This window comes from Talpa occidentalis, unplaced genomic scaffold (genome assembly GCF_014898055.3).
Source record: "Talpa occidentalis isolate TD23 unplaced genomic scaffold, MPIMG_talOcc4v2.1 talOcc4.11, whole genome shotgun sequence".
Taxonomy (NCBI): domain Eukaryota; kingdom Metazoa; phylum Chordata; class Mammalia; order Eulipotyphla; family Talpidae; genus Talpa; species Talpa occidentalis.
The window spans coordinates 73,025,340-73,051,050 of NW_023601104.1; positions in this window are offsets into that span (position 1 = coordinate 73,025,340).

Genomic DNA, 25,711 nt, shown 5'->3' on the forward strand with positions numbered 1-25,711 from the left:
GAAATCATGCCATTTCTGACAATGTGGATGCAGCTAGAGAATTGTGATGAGTGAAATAAGTCAGAAGGATAAAAACAAATACCAGATAATTTCCCTCATATGTGACATATAAAGAAATAAAACAAAGGAACAAAGCTAACACCCCCACCCCCACCCCCTAGAAACATGACTGTAGAATTGTTACTACCAGGGCAAGAGGCAGAGACTAGGGAACACAGTAAGAGAAGGCCCGATGGGCTGTGACGTGGTGGAGGACTATGGGTGTTTTGGTGTGGGCATAGTGTGTCAGCAGACATCTGAAGAGGAGTGGATCTATATCCACAAATCATACGCAGTGTTGTATTGTTACCTCAATAAAAAATAATACAATGGAAAAAAAAAACACCTGAAGGAAAGATATCTTTCCTGGGAGAAGATATCTTACCTGGGAGAAGATATCTGCACATTATACATGCAACAAAGGGATTAATATTAAAAATATATAAAGAACTCATATATAAAGCAGTGAATAAACACTTCTCCAAAGAAGACATAAAGAAGGCCAATGGGCACATGAAAACATGTTCAACTTCCTGCAGTTATTAGAGAAATGTAAATCAAAACCACAATTAGATATAACCTCATACTGTTGGGAATGGCTTATGTCAAAAAGACTGAATCATTCAATGACTTTAAATGTCCCTAAAGGACATATTCCATATTTCCATGAATTGGTCCTTGCTAACCCACCCTCTCTCCCTCTGCCCTCTTCCCCACCACCCTCTGTAACCAAGACAATCCAAATGATGAGTGGTTCCCCAAATATACCAGCTCTCTCACGCGTCTTATCTTTTCTGCCTGGAATGCTCTAATCTTGCAGGTTGTCCTGTCAATTCACCTCTCACCCTTCAGGCCTCAGTCCACAAGCTAACTTCTCTGAAATATTTATGAACCCCTTCAGTCCAAGATTCTCCTTCACCTATGTTTTCACTGTACTCAATACATGATAATAATTAACCCTTATTCTGCAAACATTAAGTTATCAATTACTGATGTCTAACCTTTATTGAGTACTTTCCGATGTGTTTGGCACCACTTAGGTGCTTTAGAATTTAAAGCAGCCTAATGCTTGGAGATAGCTCTATTAATAGTCCTATTTTATAATGAGGAAACTGAGATACACAATGATTAAATAAGTCACCCAAGGATACACAGCTAGCTAGTGACAGTGTTGAGATTTGAAGCCTGTAGCCTCTGCTCAAAATTGCTCCACTCTGTGGCAGCCACAATAACAATCACTTTCTTATAAGGCAGTCTCATTCCCTGGCATGCTCGTGTATCCTATCCATGCCTTTTTAATTTTTGTTTCTCAGGGACTATACAGTTCCAGGCAAACAGTGTTCACTGCAGGATTCCTAAAGGAATGCATGAGTGAATAAAAGAATAATAGAGTAGAATGAAAAAATAGAATGTGTCCACGAGCTTTTGAAGGACTTTCACATTAGTGTGTTCCAGGTTTCTAGTCTATTCTTTCTTCTTCATGAGTGGATCCTCCAATCCAGTGAATGAGTCCTGCAAAACCTGACAATGCATTCAGTGTGACAGCCTTTAATGAATAACAAGAGGCAAAATCATTAATCAAGCACTATTGGTATGAGAACCAGCTAGGAAGAGTTCTGCTGGAATACATCACATCCACTACAGCTCAAGTGTACAGAAGATGGATCACACAGGCCCCAGCAGAGCAGACCCACCTTCCAGGGACAAAAGACAAAAGACTCATTGCCTGCACTTGGCCTGGGTTTTTGTTACTTTCTCTCTTGCCCCTTTTTATCATAGAGAAGAATGGAGCAAAGAAGACATCCGGGGAAGAGTTTACATGTTGCCATCTCATCTCCCACATTATTTCTTCCTTTCAACAAAATTCTTGACTTCAGATTTTACTTTTGGTTCTTTCTGCAAGAGACCTATCCTCTGGATTCCTGTCTGCTTCAAGCTTATTCTGCAGAAAAACCAATAGCACATGAGAAATTTGGTCAGAGAAACTTGCTTCTTCCTCTATTCTGCAGGACTTTTTGGGTACACCACAGCCTTGAAGGTGACAGCCTTCTGAAATCATGTGACAGTGACTGTTCCACACCCAGGCTTCAGAGAAAGGTTGCCTGGCTATGAATCTCAAATCTGGCTGCGAGCAATTTTATGACCTCCTGCTGCCTCATTTCCCATATCTGTAAAAAGGAATTGGTCATAGTGTACACGCAATTGATTAGTTGAGGGATTAGAACAAGATAATAAATATAAGATGCTTAGAAGCACTGACACACAGAACATGTCTAATAAATTCTTTTATGATAAATACTAATAATAATTACAATGACAATAATGAAATTTTTCAATTATCCAAGGACCCCAAAGCACAGGGTCCCTATAGTGTATGGAACCTTGTATCCAATGTTGTGGGGAGACAGAAAGAAAATTGAACTGCTAATTTTTGCCTCTTAAGAGTACATGAACAATAAAGAAGGCAAAACACAAAGGTAAGAATCTTCCCAAGGTTATAAAAGTAAGTAACATTTCTGCCAAGAAGAACCTTTTGGGTTTCTCAGCAGCATAGTGCATGCTTAGAATACAACTCTCTTCAAAGTAGCTCACAAAACTTGGGAGGAATTTCTCCCTCATCTTTGACAAAGTTATGTTTGGGGCTATTACAGTTTTGAGGCCATACAGCTTTAGTACTATTGACAGTTTAGCCAGATAATTCTCCATTGTGGGGGCTGCCCTGTGCATTGTAGGATGTTTAGTTACATCTCCAACTTCTATCTACTAGATGCCAAGAGCATTTCACTGCCATTGTGATAACCATAAAGATGCTCTCTGGGTAGTGACAAACGTCCGGTGGGGGTGAAATCACCCCAGTTTAAAAACTAGTCTATTGGATTTAAGTACCAATACCCACTGGGAGCTCACTGCAACATAAAGGAAAGAATCAAAGAACATGACTTTTTTTTTAATGCCTTCTCTGCATAAAGTGTGGGACAAGGATCCTTTTCACTACCACACAAAGGAGAACTTGGTCCTATCTCCTGCCTTGCCCACGCTCCCTTTTGTCATTGGTAGAATTGGGTAACAGTGGGCAGACTCGGGTTTGTGGTAAAGATGAACCAAGTTGTGTTTGTGGACCCCTGTAACTGCAACCACCTCTCCAATGTTAAGAAATATTGCTTTAAACACCCACAAGCTACTGTTCCACTGTGCTTATGTCTCTGTGTAGAAAACTAATTCAAATCAAAATATTGTCACATTAGAGTCTAAGATTACTTAGAGTAATGATTCTGAATTCAGTTCATATGTATTCAACAAACACCCCCACCATGCTAGGCTCGAGCTGTGCCTTCTAGACACAAGAGGGGAACAGGGGCAGCCTCTACCTCAAGACCTTGGTCTTTGGTCAGCAATTGTGCTCTCTGCTCCACCATCACCAGTGCCCAGAAATGGACAAACCACCCGTCATGTTCACAACACCCAAGAAAGATAAAAATCAAATTGCAAGGTCCTACTTAGGAATATTGTCCTGCATGGTTATCTGGCATTGGAGTTTTGTAGGAATTCTACTTAGCTTTAGAATCACAGAAGACAGGAATGAACACTTATTAAGTCCATAGGTATGCCAACTTCTGCTCAGGTTCATTGAGAACTGGGGGGAAAATACTATGATCCTATTTTTACTGCCCATACAGAGCAAATCTCATACAGAGTAATCTTTCCAATGTCACGGGACGTGTCACACTATCAAATAGGGGTGCATTGGGGAGACAGGACTCTGAGCACTACTCAGACCCTCTCCCAGGAATTGCATGTCAGAGGAAACTGCTCAGTCCTCCAGCATAAATCACTGGGAGGTGGGGGCATGGGGAGGCCAGATAAATGGCTTTCAGAGGGATGGGCAGTCCTGCTGCTGGAGAGAGATCACCCCGGTTGAGCCGGTAGAGTCTGGATAGAGTGTACAAAGGAGGACTCCTCCTTCCCAAAAAAAAAGCATTAAAAATGATGTCCCGTGGCCTCCTTGGTGGTGCAAGGGGTTAAGCATAGCAATGTGAAGCTATCTGCAGCCTCTGCAGCATGAGTTCAATCCCCGGCTGGCCAGGGAGCTACCCACATGGCGCAGCAGACCTCTCCTGTCTCTCCTGCACCTCCCCTCAGCAGTGTATTTCAGTGGATCTACCTGTTCTGTTCCCCACTCTGTCTCTGGTGAATCCTCTCACCCCCCACACCTCTGCCCTGTACCCTGGTTCTTGTAAGCATAAACAAATAAATCTTTTTTTAAAAAAGGATGTTCCAGTCTGTGGCTTCTTGGAGCCCCACCTTCCACACAGCCTGACAGAGCATACAAATCAGTGTGCCTTTCTGAAGACAGCCTCTCCAGGACAGCCAGGGGGAGAACAATGTAACAAACCTGCAGAACCAACACAGAGCCCTGGGCAGAAGACAGATTGCCCACCATACCAGATCTGTGGAGATCATTCTGCGGTCGTCCTTGACAAGTAATAATATTAGGATTTTACAACCCTGTAATTCCATTATGATATGTGAATATGTTTGAGGGACAGAGAAAGGCAGATTGATAACTTCATTTAAAACAAATAAATTTGATGCCACTGAGTCATGAATCATACAGGAGACATACAAGGGATGGGAAGGAACACTGAATCCCTTCCCCTGGTGACTTTACAAACCTCATCTATTTCTGTCAAACAAAACACTTCCATTTAGGTTATTAATATAAAATTTCCAGGTTTCATGAAGTTAAATTCTTTCTAAAATTCTGGCACTTTGGTCAGCAAAACTTTGGATTTGAATTAATATGAGTAGAAGAAAAATGGGCCTATTCATCTGTGGAGTGATCATGACAGCTAGAAAAAAAGCTATGAAAGCAACCTTTGGCAATGCCCAGGAAAGTAGTTTTTAGGACACAGAGAGAGATAAGTGGTCCAGATGTCCTTGTCAAAATATCATTAGAGACATCTTAGCCTCACACCATTATACACTCAAATCACACATTCCTTACTCTGAGCCTATTTTTATTGACGAAGTTGGACCTGAGGGAGTAGGATTTTGCTACCACCCCCTTCAACACACATTTGTTTCCCATGATTTACTTGAAGGCTGAGAAGTCACTAGGGTGGAGCCTTAAATCCTGGGGTGCATTTATAAACAACAGTGTTGGTAGACTTAGCAGCTGATGGGTCTTGGTAGTGACAGGAAAAGGGCACAAGATGCCTAGGGACCATGTAATGTGTTCTTGTTCTCCCTCTGTATTCTGCCACCCAGCACTATAGTTTGCAGTCAGTGATTTCTGGTGCCCAGATACACTGGTACCTGGAAACATGTCTTTCTCTGCCCCTTGCACTTCTTTGCCTTTGAGTAAGGAGCAGGGAGAGTAGTAAAAGGCAGCTCAAAGGAGGTGATAATAGTGGCATTGAGAACTAATGTGCCATAAGGGGAGGGGACTTGAACTACAATGAGCTAAACCCAATGCTAAGGCCTAGGGTAAAAGGGGGTTAGTGATATTTCCTGATATGCAGCAATTGACACTAGCATCTGTCCTGAATCACACTCATAATTTGTAAGAAACAGTTTGCATAAGCAACCCTGTCCTGGGCTTTTGTGTAACTATGTAGTAATACTTCTTCAGAGCAAAGATAAAAGATCTTTGGCCTTGAGTCCTATAGAATTGTCAGCATTTGAGTGTGTGATATTTATGTGATATTTAAGTTCATCTAGCTGAGGTAGTTACTAATAAATGGGACTTGTGTGTACAAATATAAGAAGCACCTCTGGGTTTATAAAACTATTTGGGGAAAATAAATCTGGAAAGGCTGAAGGCTTTCAGCAATAAGCAGAAGGGCTCAGAGCCATTAAGATTTGGATCATATTGAAACTAACCTCCACTCTCAAAGTGATAAAGACAGAGATAATAGGATGTACATGCTTACAATCCTGCCCACTGCAAATATTTTTAGTCTCAAAGGCATTGATCTGTCCTGGATTTGTTGATTTCTTTTCCCCATTGAAAGCTAATGCTTCTACTTGAGATGCTAACCCTTTCATTTACCCGGAATTTTTCTCCAGCAATATTCTTCCTTTTCTTACATCATCTTTTCTTTTCCAATCTTTTTATTACCATGAGCATAGAAACATGCTATTATTTTGCCCACCTTTTAAACAAGCAAACATTCTTTTAACCTACTTTCTCCATTTGCTCTGTCCTCTACTTTGTTCTCGTTTTTATCAAACTCCTGAGATGCACATAGACCAGTCCAGTCAAGTACTTTCTTCCTATTCTCTCTTAATACTCCAGTCAGGCTTTTGTTCTCAAAACTGCTCTTCTTAAGATTACCAATTACCCTCATATTCCATTCCTAAGTCTAAGGACTTTTGGTTTTCATCTTTCTTATTCTATCTGCAACATTTGGCACTACTTGTCATTTCTTGCCCCCCACCCTCTCACTGCCCACTGGTTTCTTGGACAGCATACTTTGTTTCTCTTCCCACCCCAGTGGTTACACTTTCAGGTTCCTTTGGTCTATCTTTTCTCCCCAACTTTTTAATGTTGGGGTGGATCTTTTCTCTACACTCATTCCCTTGATGACCTGATTTAATCTCATTGCTTTCACTCCCTCTATTTGTTCAAAATCTATGTTTCAAAATATATTTAGAATTTGAGCATCCCTTGCTATTACACTGGTTGGAACCATCATCCTTTCTCTCCTGATGACTATAGTAATAGCCCCATTTGCTCTCCCTGCTCCTACCTCGGACTCTCTACAGTTCATTTTCAACATAATTGGAATAATCATTCTTAAAAAGTGAGATAAATTAATATTTGAAAATCTGTCAATGCTATTCATCACTTTAACAGAATGAAAACACACATAGGCAAACTTTTCAATAGGTGCCCAAAAATCAATTGATAAAATTAAAAGCCAATTCTTGATATTTTTCAAAGAAAGATCTCACTAAACGAAGACTGGAAAGAAAGCTTACCTAAAATATCTACGAAACTAAAAGAATCTAGAAAAAATAAGCAACAATAAAAAGATTGTGGCAAATATCATACTCAACAGTAATATTTTGAAATCTTTCCCCTCGAAGGTCAAGAACATGTTCACTTCTACCTTTTCCTTTTAACACATTGTTGGAGGTCTTAGCCAGTACAATGAAGAATAAGAAATGCAAAGTTCAAATATTGGGGAAAAAATAAGTAGAACTTTTTTACTTGTAGATGACAAGATTACACAAAAATGTTGATAGTAGCTCAAAAAAGAAACACCCCAAATATCAATAAAACAATTGAGAAACCTGGGATACCCATACAATGACATACCCATCATTTAAAAATAACATACTTCTGCTACACATAACCACATCAAACAAATCTCATAAACAAAATAGTGAACTGAAATAGTCAGACACAAAAGACTACATGCTATAGAATTCCTTCTATTAGAAATTCAAAATGAGAACAAACAAAATTAATCAATGATGATAGCAGTTAAAATAGTGATTACCTGGAATGGTGGTGGTGGGAATGGATTGAAAATTAACAAGAGTGTATAGGATGCTGGAAATATTTTTATTGATCTTGATGGTAACCCCAAGGGTGTATATACATGAAAATATTCACAAAGTTATACTTTAAATTTCTTAGGTTAAATGATATTATATCTGGAATTCAGGGAAGAAGGAAAATGGATGGCATTATAAATATAAATGATTGTCAATGTGTCAATAATTGAAAAGTTTGGTGATGGGCACATAAGAGTTTATCACACTATCCTGCCTGCTTTTGGTTGTTAAAATTTCCACAATAAAAATTTTAAAACAAACAAAAGTTGAAATACACCAAATCATGTCATCCTCTACCTAAAACCTTTCCTTGCAGCTGACCATAGATTTGAGGCAAACGGCAAGGAAAAGGAGTCAAAAGAGGGGTGGGAAGAACACCGGGGACCAGGGTGATGGTTCAGAGGTGATATAGTGGTGGGAGAACTACACGGAATACACAAGGGGAGAACTATGATGTAAGAAAATAAAATAAAATAAATTAAAAAAAAAAACCCAAAATGAAAACTTTGCCTTGCTTTCATCTCATTGGAAGTAAAAAATAGTCTTTACAGTGACTCTAGGCCCCACGTGCTGTGTCCTTATTGCCTCTACTATTACCCACCCATTCCAGTGATTGACAGTCACCTGCCTTAGGCCTTTGCTTCGATTGGTCTTTGTGCTTAGAATGCTCTTCCTCCTCATATCTACACCTCCTTCAGTCTTTCTTCTAATGTCATCTTCTCAGTTAGACCTTTAAGGAACAGGAGAGCAACCTCTGTCTTGACTCTACACCCACTTAACAGTCCCTGTGCCCAGATGACCCAGCAGGTCACCTATTCTTGTTCTTAGATGCCCTGTTGAATCCTTAAGCTTGAGTGACTCTGCATTCATTAAAAGGCATTCCCAGATCAGGGTACCCAGCCTTGATGTGTCTGACCCTCAGGACATTTGAATGGAGGCAGAGCCAGTGAGCCTGTGCACACACCACTGCATTCTGAGCATTGGCTCAATGTGAAGAATACAGACTCCAGCAGAGTTCCCAGAAACATGGGTTCACATGCAGATGGTCTGAGAAAGGACCTGATGATATTTTTAACATCTTCTTTAAAAGGCTTAACTTGCATCACCAGCTGCTATTTTCAGAAACAGACCCTCAACTCATTTCTGCAGTATAAATGTGGCTCTTTTTATAATTTGGGGCAGAATGTGCAATAAGCTATGCCTTGTTACATATAACTATACCACCTCCCGTTTAAATGCTATACTAAGGCTCAAAAATCAACCTTGGTAACCTTAGTTTTCCCTGAAAAGTGAGTTCTGTTTTCCGTCAGCATTACCTTGATCTGTATATGCAAATTGATAGACAAGACTTAGAGTAAAACTTCCCACTTAGCAAGCCAGCCTTCCTACTCCTATTCCCTGGAGGTCACTGAGTCCTATACCAGGGTCACACTGACAGAGGGGTGGATGGGCAGGACTCAGTAAATTTTACAACACATAATAACTGTCCAAGTGATGCAGCTGAGATAAAAGGGCTAATCAAATTTCATGCTTCAAGGCATGAGCTAATGACTGCTAGGCCAAGAGGGGATTTATTCCCTGTGGTTTTGACAGGCATGGGGCAGGCACTCTCTGTGAGGCTGGGCTTTTGTGGGTATCAGGAATAAGGACAGAAGGATACCATAAGAAAGGCTTCACAGCAAAGGATTTGCTGGGAAAGAATGGGCAATGTCTATGTGGAATGAACTGGGAGAAGACCTAGAGAACTTGTGTGCCAAGTCCTGCTCTAATGTAGAGAGGAAGGAGAATCCTTATGACCTTTGCTCTTTTCTATCTTAACTTCTTTCTTTTTTTTTTTTTTTAAGATTTATTTATTTATTTATACAAGCACTGGGTACAGTCAGAAGCGCGGGAGGGTGAGAGAATTCACCAGAGCCAGAGCGGGGAGCAGAGCAGGCAGAAGGATGGAAGTACACTGCTGAGGGGAGCAGCGGGCACAGGAGAGGTCTGCGCGCCATGTGAGACCCTCCTCAGGTGGCCAGGGAGCAGCCGGGGATCGAACCGGCGCCGCAGAGGCTGCGGGCAGCTTCGCAACCCAGCGCTCAACTGCTGCGCCACCGCAGCAGTTCTTAACTTCTATAAGAATCAGCTTCACTGTATGTGAGATTAGGACAATAACCTACCTTTCAAGGTGGTTGTGAAGATGAAAGTGGGCAAGAGTGGATTATGGCATAGGCTTACAGGTGATGCCTCAAAACTGTTGCGATATCAGAGCACGGGCACTTGGTTGGAAGGCAACAATTCTTAGACTGGATAGCTGTGTTAAAGTTAAGCCCTTTGGCTCTGAATCAGAAGCATACAGATAGACCAAAAGTTTAAAATGCTTTTAAGGAAATTATAAAGCCAAAGAAACTATAAGCCTATTAATTATTCAACTTTTAAGACATTTCTCAGGCCCCATAATTGGTACCAATAGGAAGTGGGCTGCTTGCCATCCAACACTATTGGACATCCAAAAACTCTATTCTCCCAAATGCTCTTCTAGAATATGATCATGGAGGACAAAAAAACTAGGAAGATGCTTCCAGGAGCAGACCTGGGCATTGAGCACAACTCACCATGGGGATAATAGACATAACTCTGTCCTATCCCCAGAACTCCTCCAGCCCTGATGAGCCTATTGGTTGGAACTGAGATGAATCTAAAACACGGCTCCAAATGTACCCTTCAAGCCTACTTCAGGATCCTGGGGTTCAAGTCAGTCCCCCTTCAATTAAACTGGCCCCTCTTTTCCTAACCACATCCAACTCATTCTTTAGATCTTTGGTCAAACCAGTCCACCTGTACCCAAGGTGTTTTCTTCCCACCCCAGGCCACAAAAAAAAATTTTCCTTCTTCAAAATTCCTTAATTCTTTTTACTGAACATCAGTATTGTACATGGTGATAATCATTGACCTTGAACAAATATAAAAGTGGTATATTTCAGAGGAAAGAGTTTCAATCTTGAAGACAGTCATATCACAACCACTTGTTAGCTAAGTCAACTGTGAAAGTTTCCTTACCTTAAGACTTGGATCCTCATCTGTTAAATGCAGATAAGTGTGTATTGTGGGATAATTTTGAAGATTATAGAAATATATGTAAATCGCCTGGTCTATCACATAGTAATTATTTAATACACTGAAGTTATCCATGATTAAATCATTTAATTTTTCATATGCTCCTATTTAAGCTATTGATACTTAAAGATAGAGTTGAGTCATGTGTATTGTCATATTCTTCATAGATTAATACCCACAACAAATGCCCTGAAATACTTGTAATTAAGGACAAAAGTAACATTTAGGATAAGGCCTTTTTCTTCCCTTTGACTTCTCTAAAATACTAGCATAAGGAGATCAAGGCTAAGTGTGTGTCCATAGTAAATACAGTATCCTTTTCCTAAAATTTAAAAGCCGATGATAGTGGAGCATAGATTTGAGTAACAGATCTAAATCTAAACATGCAGATAATTGGGAACACAGGGATTGAGTCCATGTCACAAGAATAAAAGTTGGCAAAAATAGAAATATTTCTCTTTCCTAAAGGAAATGGGAAGATAGTAGGTGAAAGATCCCAAAGATACATGAGCAATAGATTTGAGTATTAAAGCCCAATGGTGGGAAGGATTTTATACCAAAATCAGGTCTCCTGACTTAGGCTTCCGAATTTTGTGTAGTATCTGTAGAATCAGTTATCAACTCAGATCTGATCCCCAGTTAAGCAGAAACCTGAAGGTACCTGCCTGAGGTGTATTCCCAAAGTTCCTTCTAGGTGTGCACTAACACACATTCTCCTTTAAAAAGTTAATAAGTAGGAAAAGAACTTTAAGTCATGTAATCTATTTTTTTTCCTTTTTTAATCCTTTTTGTTGAGATATAATTGACATATGGCATTATATTAGTTCCAACATATATGACCCAATATCCAAAAATGTTGTGAAATGCTTATTTTTTTTTTATCTTTTCCAAGCTTAACCATATTTTATTTCTGTATGTCTAAAAAAGACAGAGAAAAGTATTGAGTTTCTGGGTATTGAGTTTCACATAAACACAGAAGAAAGAGACTGCTGCTGTTGGAAGATGTCTAGAAATCAGCTATCTCAATTGCTCCACATTCACATGCCAAAACGAAAAAATACAACCATCTTCAATTCACCCATCAACCTCCAAGTGGTCCTGGGACCATTTCCTTCTTGCTTTCACTGATTTAATGATATTTCTTGAAAGACTTCTGTGTGTACCAGGTGAGAACATGCCTTCCCAGGTCAAGCCCAGCTCTGCTATGTCCAGGGTGGTCTTCCTGATTTACCACTGGTGCATCACACATTTCCCCACCTTGACTTACTCTTCTGCCATCAGGTCTTACACCACCATCAGCCTTGGAAAAGCCTCATAACTCAGAATGACAACATCAAGACCATTAAGCCTACATACATCAGCAAAACGGCTTCACTGCTGTCTCCAGTCCAGGTTATAAAAATATGTCACAGCTCACACAGGCCCCAGGAGCACTGCAGTTGACAGGCTGTGCTCAGAAGGCCACTTCTAAGACCAAAACCATTTTTCACTCAAGCACTCTGTCTACAAAGGCCTCAAAATTCTGCACAATAATGCTGATGGTGATAGCTCGAGGGTATTAACCAGATACCCACTGCTCGGATCTCAAACTGGTGACCAGATCTATAATAGTTTGGTATAGCTTAAAATATAAGTTCACTCACACACATACACTGAAACATGAATAACAATTCCCTTTACTTACAATTGGAGAAAGTCAAGCCTATAATGCAACAATCCACTTGCTAGGTTTATCAATGAATTGATCAAGGTGGTATAAAGCCAAGATCCTCAAACTGAGTCTAATAAAACCTACATTCCCACATAATCAGAAAAATTTCTGAAGCCTGGTAAGGAGGACATTTTTCCTGGAGTCCCCCAAATTTGAACTCTGTTGAAACTACCAAATTTCAATATCCCTTAGGACCTCCCTGGTGGTGCAGGCGGTTGAGCGCAGCGCTGTGAAGCTGTCCGCAGCCTCTGCAGTGCTGGTTCGATCCCCACTGGACTCGGAGCAACCCACATGGCAAGGGAAGGAACTGTCTTGCCCGCTGCTCCCCTCACTAGTGTATTTCCTCAGTCTGCCCGTTCTGTTCCCCTCTCTGTCTCTGATGAATCCTCTCACCCTCCCGTGCATCTGGCCTGTACCCTGGTTCTTGTATAAATAAAATGAATCTTTAAAAAAATTTTTTTTCAATATCCCTTAGCCTATAGGCTGCATCCTGAGGCCCCTCAGCTTCCTCAGTCCCATATCCTAATTTCCATCTCTGCACTGATTTGTAAAAGATGGTAACAGTGGCAAAACTCAGTGATGATTTAGAACCAAGTGATAAAGTTTTGAGAGCACACATCAAAATTCACAAATGTACATGACATTTGCCAAGGCATCTATGTCCATTTTCTGTGGCACTGCAGCCAAAGGCTACAAGATAATACAACAGTCTCTTGTCCCTCACTAGGGCTTGACAATGACATCTTAATTGTGAAATACTGTGTAGCCTATATTTTAAGGATCTTAGTTTAATACATACTGGCATTTACTTTAAATTAGGAGTCCACTTTTGTTTTCATATCAAATCCCTATGAAGTTAAACTTGTCATGGCGGTGTCTATCCAAATTACCACTGTCTAATATAACTTTTGCAATGCTGGAAATGTTTTGTTTAATAAAAGAGCCTCTAGTCACACATGGCTTCTGAGCACTTGAAATATGACTAGTGCAATAGGGAATCTTAATTTTATTTACATAATAATCATTTAAATTTAGCCATAGAAGAGTAGTGACAACCATATAGGCAATATGAAGTCTAAGTTTTCATGACGTGAAATTGTGCTTGCTTCCCAGCATTCAGCAAACCATAAAATGATAATCTGGACAAGAATGACACATGGAAGTGAAAGAATTAAAACAAGAATCAGGGGTCTCCCTGGTGATGCAGTTGTTAAAGACAGTGCTATCAAGCTGTTACCAGCCACTGCAGCAAGAGCTAGATCCCTGGCTGGCCAGGGAGCTAACCCACATGGCACAGCAGCCCTTTCCTGTCTTGCCTGCTGCTTCCCTCAGCAGTGTATTTCAGTAGATCATCTTGTTCTGCTCCCCACTCTCTGTGGTCAATTCTCTCACCACCCTCTCCCCACACCTCTGGCTTACACCCCAGTTCTTGTATGCATAAATAAATAAATCTTTTTAAAATTCCTTTAAAAAAAGAACAGGAGTCAGACACATCAAATACAAAAATGAATTTGAAACAGTCTCCCTAGATACAGAGTTCGTAAAAGAAATGATCAGCTAAATGGGATCCATGGTTCTTGGACCCCTCCGCAAGATAAAGGCTAGAAGAAAGGAATCAAAGTGTGAAGAAGGGAGAGGGTGTGATGAAGACAGTAACTGCTACTGTTACTTTGGGATCTTCCTGGAATCCTCCCTGTGTTTAACAGGATAAAATATAAGGATTTCCTGTAAACGCAGTAGAGAATGAGCTGGTCTGGAACTGCTTTAAGCTCACCATCCAAGAAAACTGCCTGGAGATTAAGGGATCCCAACAGCATGGGCTGGACAGTGTGGATTCAACAGTGTGAGGACACATGCTTAAGAACCAACTTTCTAGAATCTAATGTATAATTTGTTAGGTTTGAAATTTGCCAATTTCCTGAGTTTTCAACCCTTGAAACCATAGTGTACTGCCACTGTGGTTAATTTCTGAGCACCATTCTGAAGTCCCTGAATGTGCAGTCAGGATGGATGTACATGACCAACATCTGTGAGGTGGCACTACACTGGGTGGACCACCAGTGAGTCAGGACCTGCCAGGAAGCTGCCTGCCTAGGGAATGGGGGACACTTCTCACAGTGCAAGACACACATTAGAGGCCCCTGGCACTGAGCATATCTGCAAAACCCAGGTGAAAGATGAGTTTTATCCACTTTCCAGACTGAGAGCAAACTCAGACCAAGACAACTCAGAGTTTTCCTTCACTCTTACTCTTAAGCCCTTGAAGAATATAAAATAGCAGTGTGGGAATCTGCAAGAAGGTGATCAAGAGAAAGAATGGAGCCAATCACAGCTCCTTCCTTAAAGGCAGGCAACTGCCCAGTACTGGCCTTACTTAGCCCTGGAAGAATGAGAGACATTCACCTCTGAATGAAGACTGAGGCACTGACTAATATTATGGACCGGATTTATTCTAGTTTCTAAATTGAGATTGTGTGTTGGAACTTGAGATGACCACAGAGGGACAATAAGAATCAGAAGTTAATAAAGACAAGGTTGAGATTTTATTATATCATGAGATCATGAGTTGTGCATGTTCAACATTAAATAATATAACTAGGTTTGAGAGTTCCTTCTTCCCATATCTTCACAGCATGCCTCTTTATTGTTAAGATAAGAAATCAAGATCACCAGAGAGCTTGGGAATCATGTTTTTTTATGGAGGGACAAGGTGTGATATTTGGAGCAGGATAGTAGCACATAGGTCACACAACACAGAATCCTTGACCAAAATAATGTGTGCATTATTGAACTAAACCAACAAATGGGAATGGGCATGAGCCCCCAACCCATGTATAACACTCTCTGCCCCCATGAAATCTCCAGTTGTTCATACCTGATAGTTTGATTTTCTTTTCAAAAAATAAATTTTAAAGAAAAGAAAATTGCAGTTTTCAAGAAGTGTTCCTGAGCTCTCAAAGTTGAGTGCATGTTTGTTTATTTCTTGTCTCAAAGTAAGACCCATCTCCTAACACTTCAGGGGCAAGGCCACGTGGTGACCTCAAATAGGCAGTGGTAGATGGTGGCAGTTCATGTCAGCCAAACAGCTCTGGCCAAGGGTGGACTCCAGTCTGCTGGTCATAGTAGTGAACCATAGACCTAAGACAATACCATAGAGATGAGGCTGTGGGATGTGAAGAACCCTATAGTTAGCCCAGACCTACCAGAGATTGTTCTGTAGGGACCACTCTTTTAACTTATGGTTTAAATTTAAAGTTTAATGTCTGTTGGCTTCAGCTCTATCAAGTCTCCAGTCTGAAGACCATGGAGAGTTTCATAACTTTCACATCAGTCAGCAGTTGTTCATCTTGAAAACCCTTTTCTAAAATTCAATGCTTTGAATGAAGATTTACCTCCCAGATATCCTATCATAAAATAATGAAAGAAAAGAAGGTAGGCAGATGCCAGTGTGAAGTAACCCTGAACACATCTCCATCCCTTTTCTCTCATCCCAGATGTTACTTTATCTCCAGACTAGGCACTTCCAGGGTATGAAAGTTGGCTGATCTAAATCCTGTTCAGCAATCAAACATAGATTTGATGGCTCAGGGAAAATAGCAAGATTTAATGAAGTTTGGTGAGCCAAAGGTGACAATTTGTAGAGAATGGTAAGGCTTGGTCTGAAAAATGGTCTTTTTATCTACTTAAGGGCAGGGGTGATGGAAGGTGTTGTATAGAATGCTGGACATTTCCACCTCGTACCTTCTACCTTCTCCCTCTAGTTTCCTTATTAAACAGAAACTCCAATGATTCTTAGTTGTTTTCAGGTCTTGGAAATATTTAAGAATTGTCAAAAGTACTGGAATCCCCAGAATGATGCTTATAAACCCATACTTAGATATTATCCAAATCTTTCATATATTTAAAAGGGGGTCACAGACAACACTCACTCCCCACCACCCCTGCATCCCCCAGAGTCTGTGGAATCTGAAGATTCCACATTCCAGAACTCTGTTTTAAGGCAGGTGCTCCGGTGCTACTGTCCTCTGACAGCACCACTCCAGGTCACTGATCCTCGCTTGTCATCCTCTTCCTACTTCTTCCACCTTCTCCAGCTGGACAGGTTTCAACACAAGATCACTTGCTAGTAGAACTGGCACACAGATCACTCAGTAGTTGTTTCCCGGCTCTGGTGGAAACAGCCAAACTCCTTTAAGCAAATCTTAGTTACCGATAATCTCCACTTGAAGGTTTTGAGAATTCTTGATTAAATCATAAACCAATGTGTTAGCCAGCTGTGGCTTCAGTCTCTTGAACTGAAGTCAACTTCTTTGGGGCATTTCAACTTATATGCAGCAAGTTCTGGATCTATATACATCATTCTTTCATTCATTTAATTGCTTTTTAAAAAAGATTTATTTATACAAGAACCGGGGTACAGGCCAGAGGTGCGGGAGGGTGAGAGGATTCACCAGAGACAGAGTGGGGAACAGAACAGGCAGACTGACGAAATACACTGCTGAGGGGAGCAGCAGGCGAGACAGGAGAGGTCTGCCATGCCAAATGGGATTCTCGCCGTCTGGCAAGGGGCTGCGGACAGCTTCACAGTGTAGCGCTCAACTGCCTGTACCACGAGGGAGGCCCATTCATTTAATTGTTAACATTCATTGAACATCTATTAAGTGCCAGGCACTACTCTAGGTTTAAAAGATAAAGTGATAAATAAAACAGATCTAATATCAATTTATTCTCTTCCTAAATGGACATTTTATTGCTTCTTTAAAAATAGTGATAATAATCATTATAACTAAGTAAGTTATAGGCTCTGTTCTAAATATTTCATATACATTATCTTGTTATTTCTTAGGAAAATTGATGAAGTAGGTATTATTATTATCCTCATCTTACAGATATTAAAACAGACTTAAAAGCTTACCCAAGTAACTTACCTAAGCTAAAGAAAGGTAAAGACAAGATATAACACCAGGTAGTCTGACTAAAATATGTTTAGATTCAACATCTCTGGTTGTGGTTACAAAACAATTAGACCATGCAGCCCCACTGAAATATGAACAGATGTCTCAGAAAAAGTTGATCTAGATTATACTTAAGTAGACCTAGTGGTATTTTGTTGTTGCCAAGAGGCTCAAAATCAGCATGAATATAATCAGGAGGCACTGACAACTTGTTAACCAGAAATGGTTGGCAATCTTAGAATAAAGTAGGATGGCATTGAGGATTATTTGCAAAGGACAAACACAAGTTATTTTAAGATATGTTTTAAAACTATATGTTAAAAACTGTGATAGACAGAGGGGTGGTTGTAATCCTAAAGTTCTAAAAGGAGAGTAAGAGAAAGTACTGAAAGGACCAACTAAAGAAAATATTTTAAAATAGCAGTTTCCAATATCCATGGTTTCTAAAGACCCCAGTTAGTATTAATGGACACTCAGATGAAATTTAGGACTGGGGATAATTCAAATTAGTTGCTCCTAGGAAGGGGTGAGTTCATATTTTATAGGGTCCAAGGTTATACAATATCAGTGGCCTTCCATAAAACATTGCTAACACCAATCTAGAGTCAGTGCTTTAGAAGAGGCCCTGAAGCTTCACTCACATCAGCCCTGCAGCAAATCCATCTCTCCCAAGTGGATATCAGACCCAGAGAGGGGTTGCTAAGATACACAGACTTCATTATCATCAGGATCACAGAGACTGAGATAAGACTGAAGCCCCCGCTGGAGACCTTTGTGATCTAGAGAATAATTATTTGAAGCACTTTGATGAGAAGATAGAAGACAACATTGGAGGTGGCTGAAGGGAAGCTTTTGACAATCCGAACCACCGAGAAAGTCACCTAATATAAATTTGAAAGAGATATGCATTTTGGCCTATCAATTTGTCCATTTTTTAAAAATCAAGTATCATTTAAGCTGACCTCCAGCCAGCACATGCAGTGCCTACAATGACATCTACTTTGGCAGACAAGGTCAAAATCTCTAAGAAGTTAGAGCCCCTCCCAAGGTGATGGTTTAGTGTCAGAGAAGAGCAGAGGGACAAAGTCAAAAGCATTCCTTTCCCTCTGGATGGTGCCCCACTTGCAGGATGTAAGGCTGGGCAAGGGAAATACAGGTAAGATTTCAGTCCCAATTCATCCTCTGCGAGGCTTTGTGTACAGTGTTCAAGTGGCATAACCCAGCCTGACAGTCCTGAATCTAGAGGTAGAGGGATATAGGGGCAGGAACGGACCACAGTGCAGGTTTTCTGATCCCACGCAGACCAGGTTAAGGAGGAATCAGAGTCCTTAGTGGCTTTTTGCAGGTCTTTTTATTGGGATTTACCCGGTACACAGCAGGTAAGGGTGGTGGGGGGCCGGGAGGCTGGCAGTCCTCCCAGGCCCCAGCAAGTCTTCACTCTATCTGGGCTCTCTGGCCTTTTCTCAGCTTCGGCTTCTCTCTCGGCTTCTCTTTCGGCTTCTGCTGCTGCTGCTGGAGTCCCCGTGACACGGCCCTTAAAAGGTCCAACCACTATGGAGAGCTGTGTGGAGATTTCTGGACCTACTAAACATAGAGCTTCCATATGATCCAGCCATTCCTCTCCTAGGTATTTACCCAAAGGACACAGAAACATCAATTCCAAAGAACACCTGCACCCCTATGTTTATAGCAGCACTATTTACAATAGCTAAGCTTTGGAAACAGCCCAAATGCCCAAAAATAGATGACTGGATCAAGAAGATGTGGTACATATATACCATGGAATATTACTCAGCATTCAAAAAAGATAAACACATGCAATTTGCAGCAACATGGATGGTGCTGGAAGGGATCATGCTCAGCGAAATAAGCCAAAAAGAAAAAGAAAAATACCGGATGGTCTCACTCATAGCAGGAATCTAGAAAACTTAAATAAGGGACCAGGAAAATGAATAACTATAAGAAAGTGAAAATCAAAATCAACAAAAAACTATGAACCAGAGACACTCTATGGAGGCTGGGGGGCAGGGAAAGGAGGGATTGGGGTCAAAATAAGGGGGTTGTAATTGTATGGGGGAATATAAAAATAAAATTTATTATTAAAAAAAAAAAAAAAGCCCAGTCTCAGCCCAGGTGAATCCCATCTACCTATGCCCACACCCTACTCCAGGTGCCCGCCATCAGGCATGCATTCAGTACCTCAAGGATCCATCATCTATCCTGATGGCGGGAGGGCAGAAAAGCCTGACATTTTCTTTACCCTACAAGGGACTTCAAAGGAACTGAAATGTGTGTGATTCTCCGGTCCAGAAAGCCCACTATTCTATATTCTAAATCTATTCTAGGAAAACTATCAGTGAGAAGGACAAAGATTTATGTAAAACAAAGCATGTCAAAGCAGTATTTCATACAGTGAGAAATTGAAAACAACTATTTGTCCAATTAATAGAAAACTGATTCATTAACTCATGGCTCAGCCATACAATAGAACACTGACCATCCGTTAAATACATTTTCAATGACAGGAAAAAATGTCCATGACGTGGTTCTAAATAAAAAGGCAAGAAAAGTAACTATGCAGGTTTTTTAAATATATGTCTGCTAAATAAGATTGGAAAGTTTCTAAAACATTAATAGTTGCCTACAGATGTAGGATTATAGGGGATTTTTATTTTCTTCTTTAGTTTTTCCATATTAATTTTTTGCTTTGTACACGTCATTAAAATCTATGTCATTGCCAACATACGGTTTTGAGTGGTCACCATTCTTTCAGAGCAGACGCAGAGTGGGAGCTGGGAGTAAACGTGGCATTGACCTCCCACATGGGCCTTTTGCACCTCATTGATTTCCACTTCTCATCGAGTCCCAGGCCCCTAGTTGATGGATGGTCTCTGCTGCAGCGCCTTCCCTGACCTACAGTGATGGATGGTCACTGAAGGGACATCACGTCTCCCGATGACCGTTTCTGCTTTTCAAAGCCCTAGGAGTGTCTCTGGGTGCTTGAGTACTATGACACAACAGCTTCGGGTCACTAAAGACACTTACCCAGAAGCCGCCAAAGAAGGTGAAGATAAAGTGAGCCCAGCTGGAGCAGCTAATTGACTTAGCTACTTACTTCCAGATTTATAGGACACCACCACTGAGTAATTAGATTTACTGAGCTATTTCCACAAGATATTAACTTTAGGTAATCCACACTAAACATGAATTGAGAGCTGAGTTTGGGTATTGTTTTGCTGTTTTCATTTTGGAATCAGTAATTAAAGATTATTCAATTATGATAATTGTGTTTCTTTTTGGAATGGTCTTTGTGACAGAAACCAGATGAATGCTGGGCAACTTGAACAATATTTTTTAAAATTCCTATAAAGTTCCAACTGGAGGACATGTGCTTTCCCCCTTTTTCTATTGCTAGTTGTTCCCTAAACTTGATTCCAGAACTATCCTTAATTCAAGGCAGACTTTCTTCTCAGGATTAGAGGTGGCCACAGTTAGGCTGCAAGGTAGGTGGCTCGGAGCCCAGGCACACCTAGCACCCTGGGAAGCACGTTAATACATTACAGGTGAAAATGGCAAGGGTTTCAGATTCCATAATTGTGATTAAATGGTGGCATAAAATGGCCAGAGAGAATAGCTCAGGACCCCAGACCCATAACTCTTCTCCAAGGGATAAAGGGAGACGCTCCACTTGCTCACAGGTAGGGCTGCAAAGACTGGTCTGGCCTCTTGTCTTTCAAACTGCTCTGCTGCAGGCTTCCCCAGCAAACACTCATCATGCACCCAGCACCCCCTGGTGAGCTTGTCATCAGCACCCCTGTGAGCAGCAGACGCCACTGGAGCAGAAGGCAAAGCCAGGTATAAAGGACCTTCTGACAGGCAGGTAAAGTACAGTTCCTGCCTTAGCAGGAATCAGATCTCCCTCCTTGGTTCAGGCCCTCTTGGAGGATGGGGTGGGGGTGGGTGCTTCGAGGAGGCAGTGGCTGCATCAGAAACAGTAGAAGAGGCATAGGATTCTGCATAAGGCTAGACCTAGGTTTTATTTGTTTTTTATTATATATATGTTTCACATCATTCTTCATTTTTGTACAATGTATGCTTTCTCATCTCAGTTTTAGTCCCTGTGAAATTCCCACCACCAACTCACCCGTGAACTATCACCATAGTCTCTTGTGCTCTTCCCACCCCTGTTTTGATCCCTCTCCCTCCCCTGCAGAATGTCTCAGGTTTATATTTGCTTATCGATTTTGATTTTCACTTTATTATAATTACTCCCCCCCCACCCCAATCCCTTATTTGGATCCTCTACATTCCTCCTATAAGTGAAACCATCTGGTATTTTTCTTTTTCTTTCTGGTTTATTTCACTGAGCATGATCCCTTCCAGCTCCGTCCATGTTGCTGTGAATGGCATGAGTTTATCTTTTTTGATTGCTGACTAATATTCCATTATGTATAAGTCTTCCTAACTGGGGCATTTTTTTCTTTTGCTAAACCTCAGTTTCCTTATCTACAAAGAAGGGATGGTACTATGTAACCCATGCAAGGTGATGATGTCAGCAAGAGGTCCCTGAGACTCGCATATAGCACAGTCACTGATGCTGCACCCCATCTCCTCCTCTCACTCCATCCTGACACCAGTGGCTACACTTTGGAATCACCTGGGAAACTTGTTAAAAAATCCTGATGCTTGAATCTGTGTTGATTATCAGTTGTGTAACAAATCACACCACAGCTTATTGGCCTAACATATGTATGCATTTATCCTCTCACAGCTTTTGTGGGTCAGTTATCTGGAAACAGCTTAGCCAGGAGGTTCTAATTCAGTGTCTCCTGATGCTGCCAACAAGGTGCCAGCTGGGGCCTTCTTCCCCTGGGCTTGGGGGGGCTGGGAGGGAGGCCTCCAAGCTCTCCATTTGGCTGTTGGCCAGAGTTCCTATCATGTGGGGTTTTCCATGGGGTGTTTCATGAAACTACACTTACTTTTTCCCAAAGCAAATGATTTGAATGAGTTAGAAAGCAGGTCCAAAAACACTGCCCATTCTCAATGACAGGGAGCTATAAAAGAGTATCAGGACCCAAGTGTTGTTGGGGGCCATCCTGGAGCAGGCCCCCACAGGCCCCATCCCAAAGATTTAAACTTCACTGGTTTGGGTCCTAAGCATCTTTTTCAAAAAACTCTAAGTAACTCGATGTGCCACCAGGGTCAAAAATCACACTCTAATCAGTTTCTGCTAAAATGCCATTTCTTCAAACCAACTTTGTGCATTTAATCCCTTCCCAGAGCAGGTTTTAATTGGCTCATCATCTCCTGCTGCTAAATTCTCTCAGGTCCTTAGCAGTCAGACCAGAAGCCGGAGGCAGCAGGTCCCTTCAGAAAGCAGGCAGAGCAGCCACAGTGGAGTTGAAGGCCATGTAAGAAAATAGCACCCCAAATCAAAATGATGTAAACACTGAAAGGCCGTGGCTCCTGGAGTGAGTGGTTTGGCAAAGGGCCAGCCTCAGTCAGAGATCAGGGATGCTGCAGGGGCTGATCAGGGACAGCATGGCCAGCGGGAACAGTGCCATGTGAGCATCAGCTAAGAGACCTCCAGAGTCCAAGCAGCCTGTCTCACTGCTCTTACTCCTCATGGGAGCCAATTCCCAAACACCTCCTAAAGCATTGCAGGTGATGCCAGCCAAAAGCATCCTGAAGTGTGAATTCAGAGGAGAACAGACAGTCCCAGCTTCCTGGCAGAGAAAGATCCCCTAACACAAGCTGCCCTCAACCCCTGTTCCAGTAAGTCAGCCTTCCTAGCTCATTATAATGCTGGCATTGCCACCCACAAGATGAAAGTTGCCGACAACAAAAATAAACATTAAATGATTATGATATACACATCGCTGGGGACCGAGGTGTCCATCATCACAGATGGCTTATTCATCTTTGTGTAATGAAACCCAAATTGTAATTGTGCACATCTCCAGCCTGTTCTCTCTCACTGCTTGCTAATGGGGGGCTTGGCTTTGTCTCGTCCATTGCAGCCTGCTCTGGTCTTCTGGTCCCTTGGCCTTTTGTGGCACAGAAAACAGAGAAGAGGGAGGAGCAGGATAGGCAGTACCAGAGCAAGGACTCCTAGAGCTGGGGGAAAACTCACAGATAGGCCATGGCACTCAAACAGCAGTGTGGCTGGAGTTGGGGGCTAGACAGGAGGACACAGCACGAGCAACCTTTTATGCCTTTGAACTGTATCCTGTAAAGCAGTGAAAAGCTGCAAGCAGAGTGCTTACAGGATTCAATCTGGGAGTACGCAATGATGAGAAACTTATGAAGTTGAGGGCAGGGAAACCAGTTAGTATGTGTTAATCCAGGTGAAAGATAATAAAGTGCTGTGTTAAGATAATAGCAGGTGGAAGCAAAGAGAGGGACCAGGAACACTGAGATGATGAAATAAATAATACCTACTGATCTACTGGATCTTTGATGGACCAGGCGACAGAGGTTGTAAGTGACAACCCAGGGCGTATGAGATGTGTTATGTGGCAGATAGGAAGACGGCAAGACTTAGCTGAAGGAAAAGAAGTTGAGGCTGATTCTAGGAGCCTAGCTTTGGTGTCTGGGGTAGGCGGTCATGACATACTTCATGGACATTCAGATGGGGAGCAAGTACTGCAGTCTGATTATAGGAATAAATGAAGTAAATATAACAAAATCTTTTTAAATATACATGTTTGTTTTTATGTAAAAATTTCTGGAGGAAAACCAGATGGTTGGGAAATTACTTTTAAGTGTATTTAAATGTGAATATGAACTGTTAATTGAGTATAAGACATAGCAATCTAATGACTATGTCATCATTTTTGGTGAATTAATTCCTTAGGTTTGGGGTGTTACAAATTTTGCATGGCACAATATCTTCATCATTGTTGAATATGATTTCTGGGTATGAAGTTTCATTTTACTGTGATCTCTCTTTTTGAGTGTACTTAAAAAGTCATCGCTATAGGTTATAAAATATTGCTGCAAAGTAGAAAACATTGTTATAGGATATAAGCAAATGAGAACTGTTTTTTTAAATGCAGCATTATCTGAGGCTCTCTCCTTGCAGTGGACTTGACAGTGACTATGTGGTGAGTCTCTGATTTCTCTCCCCAGCCTTTCCTTTTCCTAATGAGCAAGCAGACCACTCTCAGCAAGGTCGCTTTGGTGAGTACTAGATCAATTGTGACACATTATGTATTTTATCTGGTGAAAGCTCTCTTCAACATGTGCGATGAATTCACTCTTGGCCTGATCTGATTTGCCTGGGTGATGTATGCAGCAGTGATGCAGGGCTAAACAGTCACCTGGAAAGGCAATCCTTCTTCTGGGGACAGCCCAGGGCATGTGAGATGTGGTTGGGGACAGGCGTGAAGAGGGCAAGATTTATCAGCCAGATGGGAACACGGTTAGGGATGTTTTTCAGCTTCAGGACAACCCCAGATTCAGCCGCAAAGCTGCTCAAAGTCTGCAGCCTGGAGCAAATAGAATTTTCCTTAGTCTCTGAAAAACCTTAGTAGCCCTCTGAGTTGAGGACAGCTGTGGTTCAGAGCCCACTGGGGCACTAACCATGCCTTGGGGCAGGCGCTATAATGAGAAATGCAGATATGCAAATAAATTTGATACAACATCAAACTTACCAAATTCTTAAGGGGGTAAAATTGGGTTCAGACTATTTTATTGAGTTTTAGATGGAAGGGGAAAAAATCAATATGGAAAAGAAATAAGTCAATCAGATACAGATTCTAATGTCAGGAAAACTACTACCGATTTGTGACCTTTGCCATTACTTATGCACCCTGAGTTTCCACTGTCCCAGGAAAGAGATGGTGATAATCTTATAGAAACAATATATATAAAGAACCAGCAAAATGTCTGAAACATAGCAAGTTTTAAAACATCTATCAACAAATGATAGACATATTATTCTAGACGACTTTTGACAAAGTTTGCAGTGTTCAAAGAGTCACACAAGGGAGAAAGTAAATGTTGAATTTAGAGATTAGAAAGAAAATACCAGGGAGAGCAGGAAAATCATATATTGTGCAAAGATAGGTAAAAAAGAGATCAGAGAAATTAATAGCCAACACACATGGAGGGAAGTAAGGACAGAAAAGTTTTTCTTATGCAGATTTCAGTTTCCCAGGACTTGCTCTTGATTTTATAAGAAGTTAAATTATTAAAGTTAAGCCAAAGTCTTCTGAACATTAAAATCCCATTGCATTGATTTGGAAGATCATTTTATTGCTGACATGTGCAATCCCCAAAGAGACACACAAGTGCTGGGGCAGTGTCTGCCTGACTGTTGACCTTAACACTCACTTGT